The sequence below is a fragment of the Halichoerus grypus genome, chromosome 2 (genome assembly GCF_964656455.1).
Source record: "Halichoerus grypus chromosome 2, mHalGry1.hap1.1, whole genome shotgun sequence".
In the NCBI taxonomy this organism is placed as follows: Eukaryota; Metazoa; Chordata; class Mammalia; order Carnivora; family Phocidae; genus Halichoerus; species Halichoerus grypus.
This window is the reverse complement of record NC_135713.1, coordinates 60,029,511-60,044,665: the sequence shown is the minus strand read 5'-3', so window position 1 is coordinate 60,044,665 and position 15,155 is coordinate 60,029,511.

Here is a 15,155-nt window from a genome sequence, read left to right as displayed (position 1 = left end):
CTGTTCCTGAGTAAGAGCCTTTGATAATAAACCAGTGATCTAGTTAAGTGTTTTTCTGAGTTCTGTGAGCCACTCTAACAAATTAATGGAACCCAAGGAGGGGATCGTGGGACTCTCCAATCAATAGCCAGTGAGTCAGAAGCCCAGGTGACGACCTGGACTTGCAACTGATGGCTGAAGTGTGTGTGTGTGTGTGTGTGTGTGTGTGGCGGGGGCAGTCCTGTGGGACTGAGCCCTTCTGTGGAATCTGACACTCTCTCAGGCAGATAGTGTCAGAATTGAGTCAAATGCTAGGACCCCGAGCTGGTGTGGTGACTTGCTTTGTGGTGTGAAGAAAACACACACATTGGAATTGGTGATGAGTGAGAGGATGTCATCGGGAATACATCCACGGAGCCAACCCGGGGGTGGGGTGGGGTGGTGGGAAGGAGTCTTGGGGAGTGGGAAGTAGATCACGACTTCCAGCAGCGCCTGGTTGAGACTGAGGGAGCCTGAGCGCTGACAAGATAACAATGCTTTCGGTCTACCTTACATGAAGCCCAACAGCATTCTGATTTTTCCTGCGACTGCTTAAATAAATTTTCAAAGGTCAACTTTATTGAGCTGTAACTTATTTACACACATTTTAAACAATAAACGCATACATTTTAAGTGCACATTTCAATGAGTTTCGTCAGCTGTGTATGCCTTTCAGGTAACCACCACCCCAGTCAAGATAGAGAATGTTCCCATCAATACAGAAATTTCCCTGGTGCACCTTCACACTCAGTCCCTACACCCGCTAGCCCAGGCAAACACGGTTCTGATTTCTGTCACACTAAAACTAGTTTGCCTTGTTTGGAACATCATATAAATGGAATAATTGAGAAAATACCCTTTTATGTCTGGCTTCTTTTACTCTGCATCATGCTTCTTAGATTCATCATGCTGTTGTATCAGTAGTGTGTTTATTTTTAATTCCAGGTAGTATTCCATTGTATAATAATAATACACTTTGTTTATCCATTCATGTGTTGTTGGATATTTGGATTGCCTTCAGGTTTTGGCTATTATGAAAAGACTCTTACGTGCATTTGTGTACAAGCCTATATTTTCTTTTTTTAAGAAACGATTTTAGGGCGCCTGGGTGGCTCAGTTGGTTAAGCGACTGCCTTTGGCTCCGGTCATGATCCCGGAGTCCTGGGATGGAGTCCCACATCAGGCTCCCGGCTCAGCGGGGAGCCTGCTTCTCCCTCTGACCCTCTCCCCTCTCATGCTGTTTCTCTCTCTCTCAAATAAATAAATAAATAAAATCTTAAAAAAATAAATAAAAAACGGTTTTATTTGAGAGAGAGAGAAAGAGTAAGAGAGCGCAAACAGTGGGGAGGGGTGGGGGGCGGGTGAAGGGGACAAGCAGACTCCCTGCTGAGCATGGAGCCCCGAAGACCTGGGACCCTGAGATCATGACCTGAGCTGAAACCAAGAGTCAGACACTTAACCGACTGCACTACCCAGGTGCCCCCAAGCCTATATTTTCATTTATTTCTGGTAAATACCTAGAAGTGGAATGGCTTGATCATATGCTCAGTATATAGTTAAGTTATTAAAGAAGCTGCCGGATTGTTTTCCAAAGTGGTTATACCATTCTATCACTTCATCAGACTTGGAATGGTCAGAGTTTTTTTCTTTTCTTTTCTTTTCTTTTTTTTTAAGATTTCAGCCATTTCAGTGGATATGAAATCATTTGTCATCGTGGTTTAAATTTGTATTTTGCTGATGACCACCATCTTCATATATGCTTATTGGAGATCCATATGCCCTCTTTTGAGAAACGAAGCTTTTTGACCATTTGAAAGAATTAGGTTATTTCTCTTATTATCAAATTGTAGGAGTTTTCTTATATTCTGGATACAAGTCCTCTGTCAAATAATTGTTTTGAAAATAACCTCTCAGGTCTGTAGTCTGCCTTTTATTTTCTTAGTTGTGTCTTTTGAAGAAGAGAGGATTTAAATTTTGATAGAGTCAGTTCATAGTTTTGCTTTGGGCTCATAGTTTTTGTCCCACCTAAGAAACCTTTGCTTAGCCTAAGTTTGTAAAGATTTTCTCTTATGTTTTCTTCTAGAAATTTAGAACTTTTAGCAGTTACAAGAGTTTTATTTTGTGCATGGTGTGACATAAGAGGCAGGTCCACTTTTGTCCTTATAACCATCTAATCATCCCGGTGCTGCTATAACCACCTTGCACACTTAGACACCTTTTTAGAAATAGCAATGTATTAAAATACTTTCCATTCTCCTCATATTTTGGTCCCCCTGGTTTGCTGGGCACATGCGTCACCAACCCACGTAGCCATCCAGCTTTGAGTTCTGATTTTCACAAGTTGTATTTGCCTTGCCTGTGGCAGACTCAGGTGGAGACCTCTGTCAGGCACGGGTGGGCTGGAGCCCAGGAGAAAGGCTGAGCTATAGGTACAGAATGGGGACATACACTGCTCATGGCTGTAGTCACGCAACAGCAGATCCGTGGGAAAGCCGCAGTTAGGCTCTTTCTGGATTCTCCAGCCCCACCTTGCTTCCCCTGGCTCTTTTGCCGATGGGTGGTGGCAGCTTCCCACTGGGGGCTTTACACCCCCGTGTTGGCTTTCACACCTTTAAATTCTCTTCTAACACCCCTTTTGAACGTGCCATCTGTTTCCTCCTGAGACTCCGACTGATACCCAATTATGAAAAGTAACATCCCTTATTATTCTCCCTCATGTTCAACATCCAGGCACACAACAGATAGGCATTGAATCAGCCCAAAATGGGCTAAAGCTGCAGGCTTCCACGGCATGCCCTAATCTAAGAATGCAGACCTGAATGTAGCATTTATTGGTAATTCCTGAACTCCTTCCTGGAAGGAGGCCTAGTGGTTTCCATGGGGCACTAGACTGGTAGATCCTCACGGGCAGGACAGGTTTCTGTGTTTGCTCACCCTTGGCTCTCCAGCACACAGGAGAGTACCTGACACAGAGCAAACCTGGGCACACTGGAAATCCCACAGTAGCATCAGGCACCATCAGCACTCCTCCCTATCCCCAGCAGCTTAGGATGGCACCACCAGCCTTTTATGGGTAAAATACCTAAGTACAATCTAGTAAAAGCATTCAGGGCAGGAATTTCTAGCCATCTGATCAAGGCTATACTGGTCATAAATGAATAAGCCTTGTGGGTTCCAGGTGAGGTTGAGGGACAGTAAAAGGGCCAGGTCAGTGGAGAGAGGATTGCAGGGAAGAGTGGAAACCACTTTATCAGGCTGTAGTGTGGCCACCATCTTTCTTCTGGTGCACGGCAAGGGCTCCAGGCCCACTTCAAATCCCAATTCAGCCGCTTCCTGGATGTGCAGCCTTGAGCTCACATCACTGAATGGCCCAGGTAATTCCAGCTCAGGCAGGGCTTGGTGTAGGGAATCGAGGATACTCCCAGAACATGCCTTGTCCCTCTCTCTCCCTGAATCTCCCAAGGTGGCAGCCTCAGGGCCAAGCCTCACATGCTCTCTGGTTCAGTGTCACCTTCCCAGCCAGAGACCTGTCAGTTGGGTCCCAAGCCCATACCTGAACCAGTAAGTGTGGCCTTGGGTGCAACACACCAACGAGCTTAGGCCTGGTGTCCTCTGCTTTTGGGGCCTAGGCTCTGTGGACTACAAGTGGGGGTGTGTGGCCCTCCCCTCCCACAGCCACATAAGGGAACCAAGAGCTCTTCTGAGGGGAAAAGGAATGGATGCGATGGAAGCAGATGCCTCTTAGAGGTTGCTGCAAGCCCTCTGCTATCCGTATTTTAGAAAACGGGGAGAAGTGATAAAAAAAAAAAAGAAAAAGAAAAGCTCTGGGTTCGAATCCTGACTGGCTTGGCCACTCACTTGTTGGGTGGACCCAGGCAAGTTTGCTTAGTTGAGCCTCAATTATGAAGTGGAGAACATACCTACTCACTTACAGTCTGTGTGCAAGTGAGCAATCATGTAAAGGGCTCCATTTGCCACCCAGGCCATGGGGCACTAATGGTAGCAATTATTATTATAATTATTATCATTCCCTGGCTTGGGCCTCTGGGAGTCTATGGAGGCCCAAGGACCAGCTGCAGATCATTAGGCTTCATGTGGCTGACATCTGGGCTCAGAGAAGCAAGTATTGAGGATGTGTTGCTGTCACCTAGACCACAGGGACACAGTTCGATGGGGCTCAGGCCACAGGCTGCCCCTGCCAAGCATCTGCATGGGGGAGGGTGGGGCAGGCCTCTGTCCAGCCTGGTGTCTGGTGACTTGTTAAATAAAGCCTGAGCACGCCAGTAGCGATCTTATCTAAATGCACATCGAAGGATGTACAGAGACTGGGAGATGAAGGGTGAGGAAGTGTGAGGAAAATTGAAGAGTCAGGGTAGTGATGAGTTGAATCATTACCACTGCCTTCTATCAAGCTCTAACTGCGGGTCAGGCCTGTGTTAAATGCTTCACACCCATGCAGAGACTATGGGGTGTCTCCTGGCATCCATTCTTCCTTCTCTCTCATAGGATCAGGACCCCTGGTTTTAAGCTGTGCACATCATCATCCAGAATAAAGGCATGTCCCACCCCCTCCCTTATAGCTAGGTAGGAGCCTATTCTGGTCAGTGAACAGGGCGAGATGTGAACAGGACGAGATGTGCAATTTCAGTATCTTAGCCATACAAGGAAAAGGCATGTCCTTTCTCCTCTACATGCTGGCTGGCGTGGAAACATAGTGGTGAACCATCTGGGACCATGTGCACAGAGCAATGCCTTGAGGATAGCAGAGCCGCAAGAGAGAAGGAGCCTAGGTTCCTGGCACGATGGAGTCCTCTTATCAGCCCCGAAGTGCTTTATGTGAGACGATCGGGGCTCTTATGGTTTAATATGAGTTCTGTTGTTGTAAAAGAGACCCACATGCATCTTTAGGAGAACATGCTTCCATCCTTTGTTGAGATGAGTAAAACAAAGCTCAGAAAGGTTTAGAAGTTTGTGCAAAGCGTGTTAGTGTTAACACTACTTACTGTGACAGAGCCAATGCCAGACATATGTAGTCTTAAACACTATGATGTTTATTTTCTGCTCACCTAACAGTAGTAGGTAGGTGAAAAAGTCAGTGAGGCAACCTTTTCTTTTCAGTCATCAGAGACCCAGGATAATGGAAGTGCTTCCGTCTTCGACATGTGAATTTCGAAGCTGTCCCAGAGGTCACCTCCCTTCCAGCCAGTTGGGAGGGGAGCAAAGCATGGAGAAGGACGGGGGAATTTCATGGGCCAGGTCCGGAAGTGGCACAGGTCTTTGTCACTTTCATTGGCTAGAACTCAGTCACATGGTGAATCTAACTGTAAGGGAGGCTGACAAAGGAAGAGTCAGCTAGTCTCTGCCACAATGGTGTCACTCAGCTAGAAGCTGCAGGAGGGGGATGCGTCAGCCTGATTCTGAACCTCGGTGTCTCTTAGTTTCTCTCTGTTGCCTCCTGGGTTTGATGTCTGCATTGGTCTTTTGGTGGGTCAACTTGGCTAGGCCTCAGTCTCCAGGATTCATTCAAACACTAATCTAGGTGTTGCCATGAAGTTATTTCATAGATGTGATTAAAGTCCATAATCAGTTGACTTTAAGTAGGGGAGATTATCCTAGATGATCTGGGTGGGCTTGATTTATCCAGTTGAACAGCCTTAATTGCAAAACTGAGGCTTTCCTGATGAAGGAGAAATTCCCTCTATGGACAGCAATGCCCATGTATGCCCAGTGGCTTCCAGCCTGTCCTTCCTGATGGCCTGCCCTATAGATTTCAGACTTGTCTAGCCAGGCCCCTCAATTGTGCAAGCCAATTCCTTGCAATACATCTCTTAATCTCCTACTGGTTCTACTCTGCTGGTTGAATAATGTCATTTACCCTCTGACTATACTCGTTGCTTCCCTCCCTGTAACAGATCCTGATCTCCCACTGATATTCATTAATGTGTGCAACAAATATTTTTTGGACACTTACTTTATAGTAGACACAGTGCAGTGAACTAGTTAAACATGGTCCCTGACCTCATGGAACTAGGGAGGCTCTCCTCGTGGGAGAGGCAGGCTTTAGTCAGATAATCAGACAAGCAAATATACAGTGTCACCTTACAATAAACACTGTGACATAAAGAAGTCCAGAGGACTGCGACGAGACCTGTATCATCTGAAGGGTCAGGACAGCTTCCCTGATGAGCGACATTTGGAGCCAAGCTCTGCAGGAGGAGTAGGAGCACACTCAACTAAGGAGTGTGGGCATGGCTTGGGAAGAGTGTTCTGGGCAGGGGTAGCAGTGTGGACAAAGGAGTTGAGCTGGGGGGAGAGTGGAAGGTTTGAGAATGGAGATCAGTCTGGAAAGGACAGAGAGCTGAGCACAGCAAAAGGATGGCAAGAAGCAGGATGCAGGCTGGGGGTGGGCCAGCCCATAAGGTTTTGGGTCTTCACCTTAAAAGCTCTGGGAAGCCAGTGAAGAACCCTTAGAAGGTATCCCCCTTGACAGATGCCTGGGCTGCCGTGGCAGAAAAGATTGGAGAGCCCCACAGTAGATGAGGGAGAGCAGTTTGATCAAAGGAAGCTGTGGCCATGCCAAACCCAGATCTGATGGGCTTTACCTCCAAAACACCCTTGCCTTGCTCCCTCCTCTACCCTCCTCCCTGCAAACCACCCATTTGGCAGTCAGAGCCCACTCAGATGGCATCTCATCAGGGCGATCTGCCTGGGCCCTCCTGACTGCACTAATCAGGCCAGCCCCAGTGCTTCTATGGTGTGTTCAACATGCCTCTGTGACAGCACTTTTCCTTCTGTGTGGTAGTCATTGGCTAAGGTGCTCGTCTTTCTCATTAAACCGTGAACTCCTTGAGAGGGAAAAAGGATGTCTTCCTCTCTGTGTCTTTCGGGATCAAGCCCAGGGCAAGGGAGTTGAATGAATAGATGTTATTGAACTTCTCCCAGGAGCATTTTCATTTCCATAGGCAATGCCTGAAGGAAATACCAAGCCTTGAAAGGAAGTTACCCACGGAATTTCTACCTTGGTGACTATGGGAAGAAGCAATGTCCTTGGGTAGCGTGTTTGAAGGGCTCTCACAAATTGCACCACTCTGTGTTTCATTGTGGCGAGGAGTCCACTGCATTTTTTTTAACCAATAATTTTATAGTTAGATCAATATTTCCTAAAGGGCTTTCCACAGCATTTCAGAGCCAGGGAATATGAATAGGCGCTATAGACAGACATGCACACAATCCCTTGATCAAAGAATGTAGGCAGCACAGGTTTAGACAAAGTTAAACAGGTTTCCTCTCTGCAAGGAAAACCGTATCTGCCAAAGTGAATTGTGAAGCCCTAATTGGGAGATATTTGGTCGACAACATTCCCAAACTTTTAAAACCACACACCATAGGAGTATTGGGTCATTGGTGCAACATATTTTTGGAAAGGCTGGAATGCATTTCCTCCGTTAGAGTCAAATCTCCAGTCCCACTTATGTGTCAGCGGCAACTCAATAGAAACCCTGCAGGGACACAAGAAGAATGCTTTCTCTTCTGTGTCCAGTGTGCGTGCATTCAGCCTTTGCCATTTTGGTGAACGGTGCTGACATCTAGCAGGATCCTGGGAGTCAGTGATGACACCCACCCCTCCATCTAATCAACTATGTCTCCATCCCTTTGTCCAAGCCTTTGCTGTCTCTCTCCTGGATAACAATGGCCCCCTAAGTAATTCTCTTGGCCTCCAGTCTTACCTGTACCAATGCCTTTCCCATGTAGCAGCCAGTCTGGCAAAGGTGAGTCAAACTATGTCATCACCCAGCCTAGTCACTTGTTTCTCCTTGTCCTTGAGACAAAGCTCACTCCCTTGGCCGGGCTCCCCAAGGCCCAGTGGGGTGCAGCCCCATCAGTGTCTCCAGTCTCATCTGAAACTCCTGCTTTCTTTCTGGGATGCTTCCATCAGGCTGACCTCTGAGTTCTGGGAATACATCAAACTCTTTTTGCCCCAGGAAGCTTCCAAGCGCAGCTCCCTCAGCCAGAAAGCCCCTTTCCAGCAGCTCTTTGCCTATCTAGCACTCCCATCCTCCTTAATGCTTTCAGATTTTGTTTAAAGAGAGGCCAGTGAGTCCTCAAGTTAAATTGGACACAGTCCCGTTGCTTTCTTCCATTGCACAGATCATAATGTATATGATCATAATGTATCTCCAGTCGCATGTAAACTCCCAGAGGGAGGAGCATGTATGCTTTTCTCTCCACTGTAGGACCAGCTCCTGGAGCATGCTGGCACACAGTGGTCCTTCAGTACACATTTGCTCAAAGGAAAGAAGGTGATTCTGGATGCACGTGGCTCTGTGTGTTTGCTGCTTTCCCTTCCCTGTACTTTCAGGGTGTGCCCAGGCTGCCCAGATGCGTGCTGGTGCCCCAGAACCTCAAGAATGACAGGAAGTACAAGGTCAGCCAGAGCCCATGAGGGACAGGCAACCTCCTCATGCCATGATGTCTGTTCTGGGCTGGCTCTGCAGTGGGGTGGGCCTGGCAGGTTTTGGTGTTGCTCATGGGAGTATAATTCAGAAGAGGGAGAAATAGGAAAGGGTATGGCAATGCATATGACATGTTTTTAGTGGTCAGACCTGGGGTGCCTGGGTCAGTTAAGTGTCTGCCTTCGGCTCAGGTAATGATCCCAGGGTCCTGGGATCGAGCCCCGCATGGGGCTCCCTGCACAGTGGAGAGCCTGCTTCTCCATCTCCCTCTGCTGCTGCCTCCCACCACCCCCAGCTCATGCTTTCTCTCTCTCAAATAAATAAATAGAATCTTTTAAAAATAAATAAATTATAAATGCTCAGACCCTTCAGCTTAGAAACCTTTATGTGGAAAGATATTCATTCTGGTGCTATTTATAAGAACAATTAATTGGAAACAAAATTCTAGCAGTAGAGGGTGGTTAGGGAAAGCATGGTGCCTCCATTCTATAGAATATTATACAGCCATTTAAAATAACGTTTAAGAAGAGTTTAGAAAAATCCAAGGAAATGCTTAAGAAATAATAACTCATTACAATAAAAAAATTATAAGTATGTGTGGTGATGGATGTTAACTAAGATCATTTTGATATCTGTATACCTATATATCTCGAGTCATTATATTGTACACCTGAAACTAATGCAATGTTATATGGCAATTATATCTCAATAAAAGAAAGAAAGAATGGTAAGTTTTTAAAAGTGGGAAATATATATATATATAACGTAGACACACATATATAAAATAAAAAATATATAAATGTCAAGATATAAAAATAAGTATAATAATTGAATATACATATAATGTAAATATGATATACGAATGTAAATAAAATATATCTATAATAATTATCAGGAAACTATGCACAGAAAAAAGGTGTTGGAAAAATAAATCAAAACATGAATGAGTGGTAAACACTATTAGTGTCTTTTTACCTCTTCCTTTTTTTATGTATTTCTCCTTTTATTTAATAAGCCTATTTTATTTGAACAAGTCATGCAAACAATTTGTGTCCACCAAATTCGTATTTGGTGGTACAGTGCTGGCACATGATTTAGATGCTGCAAAAAAATCCAGTTCAATAGCAAAAAGTGAATTCTTGTTGGATCTATCCAAAATCTTTCCCCTACTGGCACAATCATCACATAGCACTCAATTGCAATGGAGATGAGCAATTTTCCTATTTTTAAAAATGAATCTGCAAAAAGAGAAAACCACCAATTAAAGGCAGGAGTATTTTTAAAAATTTATTTAATTTCAATTAATTAACATATAGTGTATTATTAGTTTCATGGGTAGAGTTCAGTGATCCATCAGTCTTATATAACACCCAGTGCTCATTACATCATGTATTATAAACTTGATAAGCACTTGTTGGAAATAGAAATAGTCGTCTAGACCACACGTTTCTTACTGGGGCCATACACTAGGAAGTCTGGGGATTGTTTTTAGAGACTCTGTAAATAAGAAATGTTATCCAAATCTTTTTAGTTTGGATCTATTTGGGAGGTGGTAATGTCCACAGTATTTATCAGATTTTCAACACGGAGGGCCCGCAACCCCCACAAGTTTAAGAATTACCACTTTAGACAAGTATAACAATGCAATAGCTAACATTTTTTTCATTTCTTCACTCTACGAATACACACTTTGTGCCCACTGAGTGAGGCACTGGGAAGGTAGTGTGGTCCCCCAGACACGGCCTCCGCCTCTCGGGTTGGACCTTCAGACCAGCCCGTAAGCTCTGCACCACCCCTGCTGAGAAGCCCGAGGCTTAGGGAGACTCAAAACTGTCTCACGGCCCCCAAATTATTCATTCACTGGGCACTCACGACATGCTCAGCCTGCACTGCTGAACACCCAGCCGGTGGTCACGGCACCAAGCAGCGCTCCCCGAACACTTGAAATGAGACTAGTCCACGTGGATGCGTAGGTACTGTATGGACAAACACACAGTGGACTCTGAAGACTTAGTACAAATAAGAGAATATAAGGTATCTCATTAGTTTTTTATCTTGATTACATGTTTAAGTGATTTATTTTTGATATATAGGATGAAGTAAAATATGTTGTTGAAATTAATTTACGTGTTTCCTTAGATTATTTAAATATTAGAAAATTTAGAATTCTAGATGGGGCTCGCATTCTGTTTCCATTGGATGGTGCTGTGTAGGCACTGAAATACAGGGGTGAGAACAGACGTAAGGAACGGCAGTTCTTCGTTAGCGAGTGGCTCTGAGAACATTCTCAAAAAGGCTGAATGTCGACAGAAATGGAAAAGTGTACTGAAAAGCATGGAGGAGGTGAATCCCAGGGTGGGCAAGAAATGAACATTTCCTATTTTCTTTTGACCAGCTTTCAATGTGACCTGAAGGTCCCATCCTAATGATTTAGCAGGAAACTCAGCTCTGGTCAGTGCTGGGACTCCCCCACCTCTGGGTGATGTCACAGGAGGGATTTCAGTGCCTCGGTCACCTCAGTTCATGCTGGTTGCCAGGAGGACATCCATTACGCCGGCCAGCATGTTCTCCTCAAACATGGAGAGGGAGTCTTCGCAGAGACGAGAAACCCCGGTGTATGCGGTCATACCACAGAGCCACCTCAGTGGTCTTGCCATCCTCTAGGTCCTGCTGGAGCTGGGGGTGTGGATCCTTGTCCTCCCTGGACCCGGAGATATCCCTTTCCTCACTCTTTGCCTCCTTACCCCTTCGGACCCTCCCTTTCATACATCACCCCCAACACACATCGACACCTTCCAGACCGTGAGCATCGTCTCCAAGCCAGCTCAGGCCAGAGGTCTGTGCCCCAGAACGCCAGGGCTGAACCTAGCCTAATGATATATTTTATTTGTACCCACGCAAAGTTCCAGTTTTAATTGGACTTTGATGCTGATGTTTTATTTTTTTTTTTAAGATTTTATTTATTTATTTGACACAGAGAGAGAGACAGCTAGAGAGGGAACACAAGCAAGGGGAGCAGGAGAAGCAGGCTCCCGGCTGAGCAGGGAGCCTGATGCAGGGCTCGATCCCAGGACCCTGGGATCATGACCCGAGCCGAAGGCAGACGCTCAACGAGTGAGCCACCCAGGCGCCCCGATGTTGATGTTTTGAAGTCATGAGCTTTCACACCAAAAAAATCCAGCTTTTCAACTTCTTGATACGTTAGAGTCTGGCAACCCTGGGCCTGCGTTTCTATGGCAATGAATAGCTGCAGGAAGTCACTGTCCCCATTTTATTCCTCTTAGTGACCGCCCCTTTCTGTTGTCTGCGTGACTCTTGAGGCCTTTTGGATTGAAAATAAACTACGCTGTGGATTGTCTTGGAAAGCAGGGCCAAGGCTCGGGGGAGGGGAGTGCGGTGCCTGGGACACACAATTTCGGGGGGTGTCGCACTTGCACAACCACCTACAACTGTATGCTTGGCGCCTTGGCTCCGCACACTCTGGTCCCGAACCGACTGAAGTTTCTTCTTGAGTCAGCTTCTCCCATCTTTGTGCCATTGAGGTATATACAGAAAAGGACCTTGCCACGGGGTCGTTGGTAAACCTGAGGAGAGCCCTTGTGGCGGGCAGGCTGCGTCAGAAATGAGAAGGCAGCAAGCTGTAAGGTGTGAGTGGGGAATGCGGTCGTCTAGAACTTACCAAGGTAGGAACTCCAGAAATTCGGTTGTAGAGGGAAGAAAGAGATGGGTGGTGACTGGATGTGGGCTGAGGAGAGGTTTCTGTTTTATTTTAATTTAAGAGACGAGAAACTGGAATGGGTTTGTAGGGTGAGGAAGAGGAATTAATGGGATGGAGGAGGCTTCACATTCCAGTCGGGTGGGTGGAGAATGAGGGGAGCGACACCCAGCACTATTCACTGTGTGCTGACCGCTCGCCAGGTGTCCTGTGAGGCCTACATTCCACCCTCCCACCCAGGTCTTCCCGGCAGCCCTCAGAGGGGAGGCTCACAGCAGCCATCTGCTGCAGACCGGGCAACCAAACTCAAAGAGGTGCAGTCACTTGCCCTGGACAGAGGGTGAAACCTTCCTTGGAAAAACTGCAGTTGAGTGTTGGTGAAAACGAGGACTCTGGCATACAGGCATCGATTCAAAATTGCTCGTGGCAATCAGCCCAAATTGGACTGGTCTGTCGTAGTGAAGAGCGGTGTGAGGTTGGGTCAGGAGGTTCAGGAGGCCTGCCTTCTCAGGCTCCTCCTAGCTCCCTTCCAAGAGATTCCCTTCAGCCACGGCAGGGGTAGTTTCCTGCCTCTCCAGCGTAGGGTCACGCCAGGTGGTGGACACCTTTCAGACATCTTGTCCCCCACCCTACGCCCAGCTCCATTCCCCAGGAACCCTGACAGGAATACTTTGTATAGTTATAAAAACTGGATTACAGGAATCATTGGTTCCCATACCAGAAGGACCATATTGCTGCATGATCTACAGATCATAGAGTAGTGATATGACAGCACTTATGAACAGTCCCATTACAGTTATGCAACCACAACCCTCTGGGGACATGCGCTGTCCTCTGCAATGCCACAAAAGCCCAGGAGGGACTGTTCACAGGGAGCCAAGCCACCACGCCCATAACCACATGCAGTTAGTTTCATGGCAGAGCTGATGTTAAACTCAGGTGTGTCTTGGTCCAAAGCCAAAGGTGAAAGGATGGAGATGTGGCCTTGGACAAGAGGCAGGCCACCTGTCCTGCTGTTACAGGAGCCAAGAAGGAAAGGATATTGTGTCTGCGGTTACAATTTTGTGGGGCTAGTGTGTGGGTGTGTGGACAGAGAGGGCAGAAAGTTGACGGGGGTCTTTTTTTTCCCAACTTTTTAGAGGTATAATTTAAAAAAAATGTATATATATTTGAGGTGTACAGCTTGGCACTTTGATATACACATATATTGGGGGTGATCACTGCTATTAAGCTAATGAATATAGGTAAGAACATCTGCTGAGAGAGGAAGGCACTACTAGTGAGACTAGAAATTTGGAAGAGGAATTTAATGTTTGGGACACCTGCATTGGGCTGGGGTGAGGGACCTCACCAGCAGTATCATAGGACACCCCTGAGGAGTAGGTTGAGTTTGGAGCCCATGAATTTGAAGTGACTCCAGTATGTCTGGTGTGGGAGCTAGAGCCAGGAAGATCAACAGTTGGACTGATCTGGGGTTGGGGTTTTGCTAGGTGGGAGTGGTAGAAAGACAAAGGAGCCAAGGGAACTGGCAAAGGATTGGTTCAAGTGAACAATCATGGGGTTTAAGGTGGTGTACTGATAGGGTTTCTTTCCATTGTAAGTGACAAAACCCCAACTTTAGCTGGCTTTAGTAGATTAGCTGTCATATCCAGCAAGTCTAGGGAAGTGATAGTTTCAGGCATGGCTGGGACCAAGGGTTTAAACAATGTCATCAAGATGCTGTCTTTCTCTCTGGGCTCTGCTTTCCCATGTTGGCTTCACATTCTGGTAGTTTCTCCCTTCACAATGTCTACCTTCGCCCCATGCAGCTCCACGTCCATAACCAACTAGTTTAGCAATCCCAGCTGGAAGGGAGCTCCACTTTCCCAAGCATTCCAGCAAATGTCATATAAGATTTAGTCATATTGGACCAACTCAGGGTAGGTGCCCATTCCTGAACCAACTATCACTTTCCAGGGAAATGAAATTCCTTGACTGACCAGGTCTGGGTCACATGCTCACCCCTGGAGTCAATCCCACTTAAGAGACAGACAGGTGCAGATGTTCTCTACACATAGGTAGGAAAGGAAGAAGATGTGGGACAATGTGTTGGAAGTGAAGGAGCAAAAAGAGTGGGAGGCTGTGGTCAGAGAGTTGGCTTAGATGAGGAGCTAGCAATGAGTAAGAATTATCAATGGGGTAAACATCAGGAGGAATGTGAGGACTCAGCTTAGGGTTATGGATCTGTCAGGGCTGTTGGCTGCAAGACAAAAACTTCCTCTGTCCTGAGTACAAGGGTCCTCACTAGAAGAAGTCTGGGCACTCCCAGAATTGACAGGGGCCTGGAGAGCTAGGCTTGGACTGTGAGTGGGAACCAAGGATGTCCCAGGGTAGGGAGGCAGGAACATGCAGCAGAGACAAATGGTCCCCTGCGCCACTGGTGCTGTGGCAAGCCTGACCTCCAGCTGTCCTCATGTGCTGAAGTCATAAGCTCAAGATTCAAAATCACGATGAAAGCATCCTACCAGCTGGGCCAGTGTTGTGTGTTGGTCCCCTGGCTGCACTGGCATGAGGAGGGGAGAATCTGGCCTCTCGGAACTGGAAGAGAGCTCACACCTCCCACCCAAGAGACACCCGAGAGAGAGCAGTGGGTAGACCAGAAAGAGCAGATCCAATGCTGGAAAGTCAAACAAGCGACCAATGTCTATTGTAGGTGGGAGTGCCCATGGGGTGTGGTGGTCCAGTTTCTCCATCTCTGGACATTATTTCTCATAATGCTTAGTCTGGGTATTACTGTTTACTGAGGGGGAAACTGAGGCTCCAATGGGTGACGTCACTCACTCAAGTTGGTGGGTGGCAGAGCTGGTATTCCAAACTCAGTCTTGCCTGTGTCCAAAGCCCTGGTTCTTTCTCTTTCCCCTCCCTGGTGGTGGGGTCCACCTGGACCTCATAGGGTGCCGGCTGGTCCCTGATCACGACACTTAAATACC